The sequence below is a fragment of the Cebus imitator genome, unplaced genomic scaffold (genome assembly GCF_001604975.1).
Source record: "Cebus imitator isolate Cc_AM_T3 unplaced genomic scaffold, Cebus_imitator-1.0 Scaffold74, whole genome shotgun sequence".
NCBI lineage: Eukaryota > Metazoa > Chordata > Mammalia > Primates > Cebidae > Cebus > Cebus imitator.
Genome location: NW_016107389.1, coordinates 4,240,767 through 4,256,875, shown reverse-complemented (window position 1 = coordinate 4,256,875; position 16,109 = coordinate 4,240,767). Strand labels below are relative to the sequence as shown.

General features: G+C 38.6%; 1 non-coding gene and 1 pseudogene across 1 annotated transcript; both read left to right on the top strand.

Moving 5' to 3' along the window:
- Positions 1-6,305: 6,305 nt before the first annotated feature.
- Positions 6,306-6,409, top strand: LOC119471806. The gene has a single exon (XR_005200890.1). It is a non-coding gene; the product is annotated as a U6 spliceosomal RNA (small nuclear RNA).
- Positions 6,410-8,382: 1,973 nt separating this feature from the next.
- Positions 8,383-9,118, top strand: LOC108306765 (annotated as a pseudogene).
- The last annotated feature ends 6,991 nt before the right edge of the window (positions 9,119-16,109 follow it).

Sequence of the window (16,109 nt, the reverse complement as noted above, 5' to 3'; positions counted from 1 at the left end):
CTGAGTGGACATCCTTTTTGTTGATGTTGAAACTATTTCTTTATATTTGTTAGTTTTCCTTCTAACAGTCAGGCCCCTCTGCTGCAGGTCTGCTGGAGTTTGCTGGAGGTCCACTCCAGACCCTGCTTGCCTGGGAATCACCAGCAGAGACTGCAGTACAGCAAAGATTTTCTGCCTTTTCCTTCCTCTGGTAGCTTCATCCCAGAGGGGTATCCACCAGATGCCAGGCAGAGCTCTCCTGTATGAGGTATCTATCAGCCCCTACTGGGAGGTGTCTCCCAGTCAGGATACATGGGGTCAGGAAGCCACTTGAGGGGGCAATCTGTCCCTTATCAGAACTCAAACACTGTGTTGGGAAATGTACTGCTCTCTTCAGAGCTGCCAGGCAGAGACATTTAGGTCTGCCAAAGCTATACCCACTACCATCCTTTTCCCCAGGTGTTCTGTCCCGGGAAGGTGGGGACTTCATTTATAAGTCCCTGATGGGCTGCTCCCTTTTTTCAGAGATGCCCTACCCAGCAAGGACATCTAGTGAGACAGTGCCTGTAGCTCCTGAGCTGTGTTGGGCTCCATGTTCGAATATCCCAGCACCTCTGCTTATACTGTGGGGTTGAAACCACCTACTTAAGCCTCAGCAATGGCAGATACCCCTCCCCACACATCTAGTGAGACAATGCCTGTAGCTGCTGAGCTGTGTTGGGCTCCATGTTCAAATATCCCAGCAGCTCTGCTTGTATTATGGGGTTGAAACTGCCTACTCAAGCCTCACAATGGCAGACACCCCCCCCACACACCAAGCTTGATCAACCCAGGTCAAGCTCAGACTGCTAAGCTAGCCGCAAGAATTTCAAGCCAGTGGATCTTAACTTGCTGGTCTCCATGGGGGTGGGACCCACCAAGCCAGACCACTTTGCTCCCTGGTTTTAGCCACCTTTCCAGGGGAGTGAACAGCTCTGTCTCACTGGTGTTCCAGGCACCATTGGGGTATGAAAAAAAAAACTGCTGTAGCTAGTTCAGTTTCTGCCCAATGGCGCCCAGTTTTGTGCTGGAAACCCAGGGACTTGGCGGTTGTGTAGGTACCGGAGGGAATCTCCTGGTCTGCAGGTTGTGAAGACTGTGGGAAAAGTGTCTAGGCCAGAGTGCAGGGAACAGTCCCTAATGGCTTCCCTTGGCTAGGAGAGTTCCCCGACCCCTTGTGCTTCCTGGGTGAGGCAATGTCCCATTCTGCTTCAGCTCACCCTCCTTGGGCTGCACCCACTGTCCAACCAGTCCCAGTGAGATGAACCAGGTACCTTAGCTGGAAATGTGGAAATCACCCACCTTCTGCATCGATCTCGCTGGGAGCTGCACACTGGAGCTGTTCCTATTCAGCCATCTTGCCCCAAGATCCACTGTATTATTTCTTATCCATACATAGAATATATAATCTTAAAATAATCTTAGTCTTCTGTCTGTAGGATTTTTTTCTTTTTTTTTTTAACTAGCAGTTTGAAAATCAAGCATGTAGGATTTTTTTAGAGGAAACAGAGTCATGCTATATTACCCAGGATGGACTGCAACTCCTGGCCTCAAGCAATCCTTCCACCTCTAAATTATTGGGAGTTACAGGCACCAACTGCTGCACCCGGCAAAGGATTTGTTTTTCTTTTTCCTTTCCTTTTCTTTTTTTTTTTCTCTCCATCATGGTGAATACAGGGATTATTTTCTAAAACACTTTATTTGCTTGGATTTGTTTGTTTCACCAATCAGTTTTATAACAGGATATATATGCACATTTTTTTTTTCGATGGAGTCTCACTCTGTCGCCCAGACTGGGGTGCAGTGGCTCAATCTCCCCTGGGTTCAAGTCATTCTCCTGCCTCAGCCTCCTGAGTAACTGGGACTATAGGCACACACCACCACACCCAGCTAATTTTTGTATTTTTAGTAGAAACAGGGTTTCACCACGTTGGCCAGGTTGGTCTTGAACTCCTGACCTCAAGCGATCTGTTCGCTTTGGCCTCCCAAAGTGCTAGGTGTGAGTCAACACACATGGCCTATTTTTTATTTTGAATTAAATATTCCTACTGGAAGTTAAATAATTAAAACTTTAAAACCAATTCTAACGACTGGGAATTTAACTTAACTGTTTGAATGAAATAAAAATTAACTCTATTACTAGAACCATCTAATTTTCAAGCAAGAATGGAATTTAAAGATTGCATGGCACAGTACTTCTCCAGCCTGGCTTACATAGGAATCACATGAGGAATCTCTCCCCAGGCCAATTAAATTAGAACCTGGTATGGGCAAGAAACCTGTAGGCATCAGTACTCCTAGGAAATCTGTCTTGGAGCTTTCATTGAAAATCACTGATCTAATCTAAGATTTTACTTTTACAGATAAGAAAGCTGAAGCCCAGAGAGGAAAATGACCAGGTAGAAAATTCAAGCCTCCTGACTTCAAACCTACTGAGTTTTCTACTCCACAGGTTGTTCTCCATCTTTGGGGGGTTTGAAGGCTTCTCTGGAGCATTCATACCTGTTCATAAAGTCCTAGGTTCTACCTCAAAACTAATGAAACAAAATTTGCACTCCTTAGCTAATCCAAATGAGCATCAAAGTTGAGAACCTTTGCAAGTTACAGTTACCTAAAGTAATGAGGTTATCATATGAAAAGAAAATAACTGAGTTTTCTCTCTTCCAATTTTTAAATTGATGGCTCTTTGTTTTTCTTAGATTATATATTGTTATTGTTTTTAAATGTACCACAATCCAATTTGGGGGACATTTTCACCAGAACAGTAGTTCATTACCACAACCACATTTCTTACCTTTGTTTTTCCTCCCCTTTTATAGTCCTAAATCCTAAATATGTTGAGATGAGGCAATAAGTAATTGAACTGGAAAAATATGATGGAAAATGATTAAAACTAGAATGTCTAAATAGCTACAAAGGCCCTGGAAGATATAATTGTTTAATTACTCTAGAAAAATATAATTTAGGATGGGTGCAGTGGGTCACACCTATAATCCCAGCACTTTGGGAGGCAGAGGTGGGCAGATCACTTGAGGTCAGGAATTCAAGACTGGCCTGGCCGACATGCCAAAACCCCATTTCTACTAAAAATACAAAAATTAGCCAGGCCTGGTGTCACATGCCTGTAATCCCAGCTACTGGGGAGACTGAGGCAGGAGAATTGCTTTAACCTAGGAGGAGGAAGTTTCAGTGAGCCGAGACTGTGCCATGGCACTCCAGCCTGGGCAAAAAGAGCAAAACTCTGTCTCCAAAAAAGCAACAAAAACTAGCTGGGTGTGGTGGTGCATGACTCTGTCAAAAAAAAAAAAAAGGAAAATATAATTTAATTAATAGTTCAGTAAGTCTTAGCAAGAAGAACATTTATTGAAAACTCTCCATTTGTCAGGCACTATATTAAGCACTTTGCATGTAATCCTAAAACTATCTTATAATCTTAGGATTAACCCTATAAAATAAATATTATGTTTACCTCTATCTACAAAGAAAGAAACTACAGCAAAGGGAGATTAAGTAACACCAGGCACAGTGGTTCACACCTGTAATCCCAACACTTTGGGAGGCCTCGGCAGGAGGATCACTTAAGGTCAGGGGTTCGAGACCAGACTGGCCAACATGGCAAAACCCAGTCTCTACTAAAACTGCAAAAATTATCCAGGCATGATGCCAGGCACCTGTGATCTCCGCTACTTGGGAGGCTGAAGCAAGAGAATTGCTTGAACCTGGAAGGTGGAGGTTGAAGTGAGCTGAGATCACTCCACTGCACTCCAGCCTGGGCAACAGAACAAGACTTCATCTCAAAAAAAAAAAAAAAGAGAGAAAGAGATATTAAGTAACTTGGTCACAGTCACACAATAGTAACTTTGAGAATTTATAAATTAGAATCATTAACAAAGATGTCCAATGCCAAGGAACTTGCCTGTCTCCTTAAAAGAACTGAAATAGACACAAACAGTTCTAGAAGTTAGTAGTATTGAATACAAAGAACAGCTGAGAAGGCATTGAGCTACTTGCATATCTTATACTTTATATTGACTCAATTTTTCAAGACTGCTGGCTCTCCTTATGATTTTCTAGAAATTTTAACTGCAAAACTTGACACAGAAACAAAATAGAACACCTGAATAGACCAATACCATGAAAAATGTGTCAAAGAATTGCCTCCAGTATACTCTAGGCTCAAATAATTCTGTAAATGCATAATTTCAAACATTAGAAGCTTAAATGTGATTAGAACTGTCATGAAAACATGGAAATCTATTCAGTATTTTATCTTATTTTATTTTATTTTTGAGATGGGTTCTCACTCTATCACCTGGGCTAGAGTGCAGTGGCATGATTATGGTTCACTGCAGCCTCAAACTCCTGGATTCAAGTAATCCTCCTGCCTCATCCTACCAACGTGCTGGGATTACAGGCATGAGCCACCATACATGGCTCAGATATTGGTTTCTAATACTGTTTAATTAAAGGAGCCAGGGCTCTTTGAAGAAGAGGTCAATTCTAAAAATGAGGCAGGAAATAAACAAGGTAAGTATTGAGCATCTTGTAGTGCCAGAAAGTAAGTATAAAAATTAACATAATTTTGAGGCTGGGTACGGTGGCTCATGCCTGTAATCCCAGCACTTTGGGAGGCCGAGGCGGGTGGATTATGAGGTCAGGAGTTCAAGACCAGACTGACCAACATGGTGAAACCCCATCTCTACTAAAAAATACAAAAATTAGCTGGGCATGGTGGCTCATGCCTGTAATCCCAACTACTTGCTTGGAAGGCTGAGGTAAGAGAATAGCTTGAACTGAGACCCAAGAGGTGGAGTTTGGCGTGAGCCCACATCACACCACTGCACTCCAGCCTGGGCTACAGAGCGAGACNAAAAAAAAAAAAAAAAAGGAAAAAACATAATTTTAAATAATTCATAAGCACAATGATGGAGGTACATTAAAGGGACAGAGAAGCCAATAGAAAGACCTCCCACTGACCAAAGGTAGAACAATCTAAGTCACAAAATAGTTTAATAAATAATGAGTCTGGGCACTGTGGCTCATGCCAGCATTTTGGGAAACTGAGGTGGAGAATTGCTTGATCCCAGGCATTCAAGACCAGTCTGGGAAACATAGTGAGACCTTGTCTCTACAAAAACTTTAAAAAATTAGCTGGGTGTGGTAGCATGCACCTGTAGTCCCAGCTACTTGGGAGGCTGAGGTGGGAGGATTGCTTGAGCCCAGGAGGCTGAGGCTGCAGGAAGCCATGATTGTGCCAGTGTTCTCCAGCCTGAACAAGACCTTGTCTCAAAAAAAAGGGGAATATTAGATTATATTGGATTATAACCCAACGTGTAAAATGAAAACCCATGAGTTTATAGTGGTATAAATAAATAAATAATTGAATAAATAAATTAATGTGGGAGGAAGACAAACCTCCCATGCAGAAGAATCCCAAACAATTTATGTAGGTACTCCATTCTCAAGGAGGGAGAACATAATTCCTCACTCACTAAGAGTGATCTGTGCATAATAACTTTCTTCCAAAGAATACAGAATGGAAAGGGGGTGGGAAAAAGTAATTTTTCAGTGGAAAAATTTGACAAACACTACCTCAAGGTCAACATGAACAGTGACAAGTCATGATGGTAGTGTGACTACACCCTTGTATCAGTTGATGAAAATGGCAATTGGTTTCCTGTGGTCTTATTTCTAAAACCCAAAACCCCAGTCTAATTATAAGAAAAACACCAGACAAATCCCAATTGAGGGGTATTCTATAAGTTACCTTATCACTACTCCTCAAAACTGTCAAGGTTGTTAAAACCAAAGCAAAACAAAGGTCTGAGAAACCATCATAAACAAGAGAAGCCAAAGAACATGTTATTAGCAAATATAATGTGGTACCTTGGATGGAATCCTGGAACAGAAAGAGGACATTAGGTAAAAACAGAGGACATTAGGTAAAAACAAAGGACATCTGAATAAAGTATGGATTTTAGTAAATAATAATATATTAATATTGGCTCTTAAATTATAATGAATGTACAAGACTAACATAAGATGTTTATAATAGAGAAACTAGACACTGGGTATGTAGAAACTTTCTGTACTATCTTCACAATTTTTCTGCAAATCTAAAACCAATCTGAAAAATATTTATGTTTTTTAAGGAAGATAATTGTAGGCAGTTAAAACATAAGCTAAATAAAATTTCTCTTTCACAATAGAAACATGAAATACTTAGGACTGATCCTAATAGGAAATTAACAAGACCTATATGATGAAAAGACATAAAACTTCAGAGTGTGCTTGCTTCAGCAATACATATACTAAAATTTGAATGATACAGAGATTAACATGGCCCCTGCACAAGGATGATATGAAGGAAATAAAAATTAAAAAGAAAAAGAAAAAAAACAACTTCACTGAGTGATATGAACATTTTTAATAGTACAGCATTTGCCTTTATAGAAAACTGAATATCACTAACATGTTGTTTCTTCACAAACTATATAATGTTAATTCAAACCTAAAAGGGGCTTATTCACTGCTGGTAAAAATGTAAAATGTAGTACTATGGCAGTTTCTTAGAATTCATATACATACCTACCTTTGGACCCAGCTTTTTTACTCCTCCCCAAAAGAAATGAAAATACATTTCGTAAGTACAAACACTTGTACTCAAATGTTCATAGTAATTGTATCTGCAATATTCCTCTCAGCGGGGGCTACTATAACAAAAATACCATATACTGATGGCTTATAAACAACAGAAATTTATTCCTCACAGTTCTGGAGGCTGGGAAGTCCAAGATCAAGCAACAGGCAGATTCAGTTTTTGGTGAGGCCCCACCTCCTTGTTCATAGACAGATGGCCATCTTCTTATCATGTCTTCACACAGCAGAAGGAGCAGAGGAACTGGGGGAAAAATCAGAAATATTCATCAATAGATCAGTGGATAAAAGTATGGTATATCTATACAAATGGAATAACAACAAAAGAAGAATTAACTATCAATAACTGCAACAATATTGTTGAATCTCAAAATCGTTATGCTGAATGAAAGAAGCCAGATACACCATATGATTTCACACATGAAAAGTTCTAGAAAATGCAAACTAACATATACTGACAGAGATCAGATCAGTGGTTGCATAGAGCTAAGGGCAGAAGGTGGGGGGTTATATGCAAAGTGGCTCAAGACTTTCTTTTCAAATCTCATAAATCTTTCACCTTTTACTAAAGAAAACAGAGGTGACAGAAATGTTCCATACATGGGGTAGTACAACTTTCACAGGGGTTATCCATCTGTCAAATATCACCAAATTTTACCTTTTAAATGTATGCAAGTTATGTATACATTTGTATGTATGTAAGTTATACCTCCAAAAAGTTTTTTAAAATCCTAAATCAAGTGGGGGCCAGATATAGCAAAATAATTTTTTCTTATATGAGAATATGAAAGAAAAAAATTTTTAACCAAAGGTAATGAGTGGGTTCTGTCAAATAAAAAGCAAACCCAGACTGAAACTTTGTTGGAAGGATTATTATAAGAGGAGAAGAGATCCTTTCAATAGGAGAAGGAGAGCTATTGCAATAATAGTAACTCTCCGACCATAATACCTGCATGCTTCTCAAGAGTTAGGTGAAAAGAGTTTTTCTTTTATAGAGAGGAGTAAACTACATTAGAAAGATTTGGATGTGGACAAGTGGGTAAGAGAATGGGATTAAAGAATGTTTTACCCTGAAGCCAGCTTTCTCTCTGGAGCTGCTGTTGAAGAGGGCTTACATGCTGACTCAGACTGAGGATGGGCCAAGGTCCATCTGGGAGATGGACGGAATCTTAACCAACATGTGACTAACAAGCATTTTGTTCCCATTGATCATTAGTACAAACAAATTTAGTTAATAATTTATGAGGCAAAGAGTAGGAATTTGGTGTCTGTGTCTGGACTTGTCATAGGTAAACAAGGCACTTTATGTGAGTTTTATTTAAATTATATGGGAAAGGGTGCTTCTTTGCAGCAAGGTCTTTCTGAAACACAAAAAGCTGGGAGATTTCTCCATCTTTGCTCTTTTCCAGGAGCACAGAACTTAGGCAAAATTCAACACTGTCAGTTTCTTCCAGACAAGGCTGCCATGTTGTGCAATTCTAGAGGCATTTTATTCTTTCCTAGATAGGCATGTAAAGCTATGATACTTAAGACTAATCAATTGAACAAAATAAATCTTGAAGGGAATTTGTTACAATACATAGAAGAACCTAAAACATGATAAAGAATGTAATATGCATCAATGAAAAATATCATATATTATTAAAAGTATGACATTGCCAGGACACCTACCTCACACGTGCAAGGGTCACGGGAGCCATGGGGGCTATGGGGAAGAGCCACGTACTGGCCTTTTTCTTTGACCTGGACAATACGCTCATCGACATGGCTGGGGCGAGTGGGAGAGACCTGTTGGAGGTGATAAAGCTCTTTCAATCAAAATATCATTTTAAGAAAAGGCTGAAATCATCTGTGATAAAGTTCAAGTTAAACTCAGGAAGGAATGTTTTCATCCTCACAGTACATGTATTATTGATGTAGGGCTTCAGTTGGGAAGAAGCAGTCCAGGAAACAAAAGGTGGTGCAGCCAACAGAAAATTGACTGAAGAATGTCACTTCCTTTGGAAATTACACATTTACAGCTTATGACACTAGCAGAAGATATCAAAGCCATCTCACCAAACTTTGAAAGGAGGTCTGCCTATTTCTGTTAAGGGATGGGTACAGACAGACCCAGAGGGAGAAGATTGAGGCTTCTGCCTGTCAGTCATATTTCCACGCTATTGTAGGTAGAGAGCAGAGAGAGAAGCCAGCACCATCCATATTTTATTATTGCTACAATCTCCTCGAAGTACAACCTGGGGACAGTGTGACCGTCAGTGACACACTAAAAGCTGACATCCAAGGAGGCCTCAATGCAGGATTGAAAGCAACAGTCTGGATCAATAAAAATGGAATAGTGCCACTGAAGTCCTCCCCAGTTCTGCGTTACATGGTTTCCTCTGTGCTGGAGTTACCTGCTCTCTTACAAAGCATATACCACAAAGTCACTATGTCCATTTAAAGCACATAAAAGGGCATGATTATGAACTTTGTGATCAATTTGCAGAATTTGAACTAAGAACAGTTAGGGCAGTCCACCTGACTGCGGTCTAGTTCTAAGAATAATTTTACTTATGATTTAATGACCAATATTGCAAAGGTCCTCCCAACCCTACTGCTTTTAAGTTTTAACAAACGACCATTGACTAGTATTTATATCTGAAAATTCAGATTGCATTAATACAAAGTAGTACAGCCCAGAAAAATTGAGGAAATATAATATTTGTTAGTCTGTGACAGGAGATTTTTAAAATAATTTTATTAATCTTTTAGTATATTCGCTGCATGATACCAAGCAGGCTAGCTTACATGTGGACACACAAATGAAGGGTTTATCTTCTGGCTTAAAACTAGATATTTTTTAAAAATAGATTTTCTAAAGCAAAGATTTATCACAGCAACTGAATCTGGTTAATATGAAATGAGTTCTAAATCACATGCAAATCAAGGTATTTCGTCATGAAATTATTTTGTATTTTTTAAAAACATAAACCATATGTTTACCTACTCTGGAGGTATACATCGTTTTCTATTACAAATCTGATTTTTTTGCATAATCCTTTTTTTCACAGAGGAGGACACAATTTTTTTTTTTTTTTTTTTTTTTGTGGTATGTGATAGATTCCTCCAGTTTAAAAAAAGAAACTGTTAAAATCTACACATGGTCCACCTTTCTCACCTGTGCACGGTGAGCCTGTAGCTTCCTTGTAGTCTTTACTTCTCAAGGAGATGTTTTTACTGTCCTTTCCCAGACACACAATGGAGTTGAGGGAGCTAGGCTGTCTTGCTGTAGGTAAGTGCAAGCCACATGGCACCAAAAGTCATTTTTCTTCTGTGGATCCATAAAAGCAAAATTTCCTTGGTACAGGCTAACCATGCAGCCCCGCTTCTGTTCTCCACTGCCAGTGGTCTCAGCCATAAGATGAGCCTAATAGAAAATTTGGTTTTGCTATGAGTCTATTTCCAGAGTGCCATTTTAATACTTAAGTGACTCTTTCTTAGAGTTACCATCTGCCTCAAATCTCATTTTTCACATTTTGGGATATATAATTGTTTCACAAATTTCTATGTCTCATTCAGGGTTTAATTGGAGCTTAATTATTAATGGTTCCATAGCAAGGCATCATCTTGCAACCAGAGGTGGTTTTTCTGGACCATTAGGCTACACAATCTCATGATTACACTTACCAAACTTGGAGTAAAGTGCTTGATAAAGAATAAAGGAGGTTGTTAAAGTGGTTAATAAATATAATTGGATTGGTTTTTGGTGGGTTTTTCTTTTAACTGTTGTATAATAAACTAGTAATGCAGCTGTACACAGTGGCTCACACTTGTAATCCTAGCACTTTGGGAGGCCAAGGCAGGTGGATCACTTGAGGGCAGGAGTTCAAGGCCAGCCTGGCCAACATGGTGAAACCCCGTCTCCAATAAAAATACAAAAATTAGCCAGAAATCACTTGAACCCGGGAGCCAGAGATTTCAGTGAGCCAAGATACCACTGCCCTCTATCCTGGGTTTACTCTTGATTTTTAAAAATGTGATTGTACCCTTGACTGTCCCAAGCTGTTGTCTCTATAACACTGAACATTTGTGAACAGGATATATTTGAAGTTCCAGATACAGTATCCATATGACCTTGATCATATTTTAGCTATTTAAAAATTAAGTTGGAGAATTTTGGCAAAAGTACTTATATGCAAGTTTGCTCTAATAGACTGGTTGGCATGTGTGATGCTGAGGGCTCATTCTTTCAGCTGTCCCACAGGATGGAAGTAGGCAGTGTCACATTCATTATGCTAAGAGTAAAGGTTCATCCCTCCTACATCATGGTGACAAGTCTCAACAAGATAGCTCCTAGGATTTTTTGGTTTTGTTTTGTTTTGTTTTTGAGATGAAGTTGCCCAGGCTGGAGTGCAGTGTCTCTATCTCGGCTCACTGCAACCTCCACCTCCCAGGTTCAAGTGATTCTCCCTCCTCAGTCTCCCGAGTAGCTGGGATTGCAGGCACGCACCACTATCCCCAGCTAATTTTTGTATTTTTAGTAGAGATGGGGTTTCGCCATGTTGGTTAGGCTGGTCTTCAACTTCTGACCTTAGGTGATCCACCTGCCTTGGACTCCCAAAGTGCTGGGATTACAGGCATGAGCCACCACGCCTGGACTCCTCCTAGGATAAGTGAGTAGTTCTTCAGCAAAAATGACATAGGAGAAAAAAATGGAATTATTTAACTTCCTTGTCTTCACAGTTTGTATTCTACATAGTACAGTAAGACAATATTAAATTCTATTTTCACTGTTCCTCAGAGAAGAAATTTGTGATTATCTATCTTTTGAGTGGAATGTTACTGAAGATATTTTTAAATATTGAAATAAACCTATGATTTTATTAATAATGTTTTTCATTTTAGAATAAGATTCCTTAAAATTAAAAAATGTTATATGAGTGTTAAAATGAAAAAAATATGATGTTGGGAAAATAGAATATTTGGATAAAAAGCAAGTTAGAACTACACATGACATGAAAAACTAAAACAGGTTACAGAGAAAAAGTTGAATTTAAAAATAATACCACCAGGCCAAGCATGGTGGCTCATGCCTGTAATGCTAGCACTTTGTGAGGCCAAGGCCAAGAGAGCGCTTGAGATCAAGAGTTTCAGACCAGCCTGGGCAACATAGTGAGATCAACATTCTACTTTTTAAAAAAATTAAAATAACAAAAATTTTTAAATGAAAAAAATGGGATCATCTTTTGTAAATTCAGAGAATATATTTAATATTTGGTTGATATCTCTACAGGAAAGGTCTTTATAACCACAAAGGCAATGCAACAAAAGCATAAATGAAAAATTTTATTTGATTAATAAAACCATAAAATATTTGTATGCCAACACCACTGTAAACAAAATTTTAAAACATCTAATAAAATCTGCTACTAAACCAGGCACTGTGGCTCATTTTTATAAACCCAGCACTTTGGGTGATGGAAGTGGGATGATCGCTTGAGCCCAGGAGCTTAAGACAAGCTTGGGCAACATGGCAAGACCCCATCTCTATTTTTAATAAATTTTTTAAAAAACAGTTTTTTAAATTTGTTTATTTTACTTTAAGTGCATACAATATCTGGCATTTCTCCCCATGTTATCCCTCCCTACCCTCCCCTCCCTCCATTTTTAAAAAGTCCACTACTACACTCCCACCCATAAGGAGCAGATATATCTTTAAGTTGGAAGTGGTTACTAATATGGGGGTAAGAAAAGATTTGGAGAAATTACATTATAAGACCATTGAGCACAGACCTCATAATCAGCAAATGTGCACAGATATGACTGAAAACATTATTAAAATGCTGACTTACAGTGCCTCCTGCCTGAAGCCCCATTTTCCCTGCTTTTGATCCAGCACCAAAGAGGTAAGGTTAGCACAGAAGGAGGCCTCTAGAACCCTGATCCAGCCCTGCTATTTCCATCCATTCCAATTGGTCAGATGAGTCTTATGTGGTACTGATTAGTAAATATTTTAATATTACCCTTGATTATATAGATATCACTCAAGAGCATTTTTAGGACCAGTAGGAAGAACCATCCCTTCCTCCCACTCATGCTATGATAGAGCTATGTTAAAGAAGTTTACTTTTGTAATTACCTGGAGGGATGACAAATAAGATTATTTACTGAAAATGTTCAGCATTAAGAGACTGGAATAGGACTCAATAAAATAATGATCTGTAATGCTAAATAAAACATTTGTCAATAGGGGTGAGAAGTGAAGAGAGAGTAGGGGAAGGCACCACAAGAAGGTAATGGAAGATAGACTCCTATTTGTTTGTGAAAACTCACAGTACCCATCATCCAGGATTCCAAAGCTAGTATCAATAGTCTAGGCTTATGGATATTGTTCTGTATATTAAACTATCCAAGGAGATAAAAATATCAACCTTGGGATTCCTTGAGGAATATCCCTCCTGAAATTTTGAGCCCCAGGAAGCATCTTGGTCTAACATGTCATCTGTTATCTCCTCATCCTAGCTGATAACTAGAAGTCATAGGTCCTGAACCTATCTCTCCTTTTCAATTATTCTGTTTGGAATTGAAGTGTAGACAGAAGTACCACTTCATTTAAAAGCATCCTGGCAGTTACCTTTCGCTCTTTTTCCTTAAATCCTTGAGGGAAAATATTGGAAAATAATTATTAGTAGATTTAGGGTTTTAATGTTCAAGTTCCATAATCAGTATACACAGAGCCAATATCCCTGAGCAGAAGGAGACCACTTTTGCTCATCTGCTTCCTCCAGAGAAACAACCTGTATGCGAGTTTCTATGATAGCCTACAAGAACCTTAAAACTAAGAACTGTCTTCCATCACCCCTCCCTTCACATAGTGAATCTAACTATTAACAAGGAGCCTCAGAATGGTGCTAGAATTCAGTGTGAGACTAAATTATGGGGACACAAACCATCCTTATATAATTATGAAATTCTAGGACCAATGGGCTCCTCAGTGATAATCTTGTATAACCTTATACTTAAACTAAGAACCAGACATTTTAAGTTACTAGTGAAAGATTTGGCAGAAGTCAGTGGTGGATAGAACCAAGCCCCCACTTCCTTTCATGAATTTTTATAAAGGTGCTATATAGGTTGGGCACAGTGGTTTACACCTGTAATCCCAGCACTTTGGGAGGCCAAGGCAGGAGGATCACTTGAGGTCAGGAGTTTGAGACCAGCCTGGCCAACATGGTAAAACCCCATCTCTACATAAAATACAAAAATTAGCCAGGTGTGGTGGTAGGTGCCTATAATCCCAGCTACTCAGGAGGCCGAGGCAGAATTGTTTAAACCCAGAAGGCAGAAGTTGCAGTGAGCTGAGATCATGCCACTGCACTCCAGCCTGGGGAACAAAGCAAGACTCTGTTTAATGAAAAAAAAAGAAAAGAAAAGAAAAGAAAAGATATAGTAATTAGGAGAAGTGAAACTATAAGGGTGCTATCTATGAACCAATCATTCTGTGCTAGGTACAACACATTGCTTAAGCTTGTTCTGCAGATTTAGGGTAGCTAAAAGTGAGTATCTTTTACTTAGACAATTAGAGATATCTGAAGACAGTCTATAGATTATAATAGTATATCAATGTTAATTTATTATAAAAATTACAATGGTATAACAGAATGTCCTTGTATTTGGGAATTAAACACTGAAGTGTTTAGGGATAATGAAGTACCTCATCTGCAACTTACTCTTAAGTAGCAAAAAGAGAGAGAGAGAGAGAGAGAGAGTGTGTGTGTGTGTGTACAGAGAAAGACAGAGACATTGCTTTGTAGTAGGTTGATACTAGAGATGGAAAGAAACATGCAGATTAAATATGTTTTAGAGATAAAGTCAAAAGATTAGCTGATGGTTTAACTATATAGGCTACTAAATGAAAAAGAATCATGGGAAACATAGATTTTGGACTGGAGTAACTGAGTGATAATGGTATTATCCAATGAGCTAGAGAAGACTGGGGTAATCAACATGTCTGGAGGAGAAGGATGACAAAATAGGGTATCAAGAATTCTGTTTTGTTTGTGCTATGTTTAAAGTACCACATCAATATATTAAATATTCAGTTGTGTGTGTATATATGTATGTGTGTATGTGTGTGTATGTATATGAGTGAGGGACCGAGCATGGCTATATTAGGAAAAAGTCAGGGATAAAAATAAAGATTTTAAATAAATGGCAATATTATTCAATGTGATTTTGATTTTTAAAAAACAGGCATTCGAATGTATCTTAGAAATGCCTACTGTTTGCCTGATTTCAGAAGGGGCAGCAAATAAAATGAGCCATTATTTTCCTACATATAGCTTTTACTAAAGCTAGGATAGCTCCATGAGATCTTTTCAAATCCTTTTGATTGTACTACAACTTCTAGTAAGTCTGGAACACCAAAATGACCATTAGTTATTCTATAAACATTTGTTTTCAGAGCTGGTGCAGCAGTGCCTGCCTGGAATCCCAGTACTTTGGAAGGCGAGGCAGGAGGGTCACTTGAGTCTGGGAGTTTGAGACTAGCCTAGGCAACTCAGCAAAACACTGTCTCTACAAAAACTAAAAAATTAGCTGGGCATGGTGGCTTGTGCCTCTAGTACCAACTACTCAGGAGGCTGAGGCAGGAGGATTGCTTGAGCCCAGGAGGTCGAGGTTGCAAAAAGCCAAAATTGCGCCACTGTACCCCAGCCTGGACAACAGAGTGAGACCCTGTCTCATAAAAGAAAAAGAAAAACATCCGTTTTTAGTTTACTGTTTGTGGGAACAGGAGTTGGTGGAGAAAGGAATGGAGAACAAACGAGTTAGGGGAAAAACCTAATAATTTTCAAAACAAAAGTAAATCATTGAAACTGTATATGTATGAGCTAACAGAAATAGAATTCTAAAATAAATATCCTTTGAATTTCATCATACTAACCTAGAAATTTCTGCAAAGATGAATATGATAATATCCTTGCCACTGACGTACCCCTTTCAATAGTCTGAAATAGAGCAGCATTATGTTGAATTCCATGCTGTAGCAGATGGTACTATAGCAAAGCCCGGGTGTTATTCCTGAAATTATAAATTCTCAATTCGTAAAGTCTTTTACCAACACTATTTAATTTTATACTTTCTTACAGCCTTAAAATATAAATAAAATATCATCTGTATTTGATAGATGAAGAAAATAGCCTCTGAAAAATGAAATGGCTTGTCTAAAGTAACATGGCTATTTTAAATGAAAAGACTATGTTTAGAAGCCAGATCTTCTAACTCCTGGCTGACTTCTCCTTCTGTGACATCATAAAGCCTCTTTCATCCTTCCCACATTGTTGAGTGGCTATTTATTACTAGTTTCCTCAATTTTATAAGGTATAAAGTCAAAATGATATTGAGTAAAACACATGACTGACACCGTGAAATTACATCAGAAAAAGCTAAAA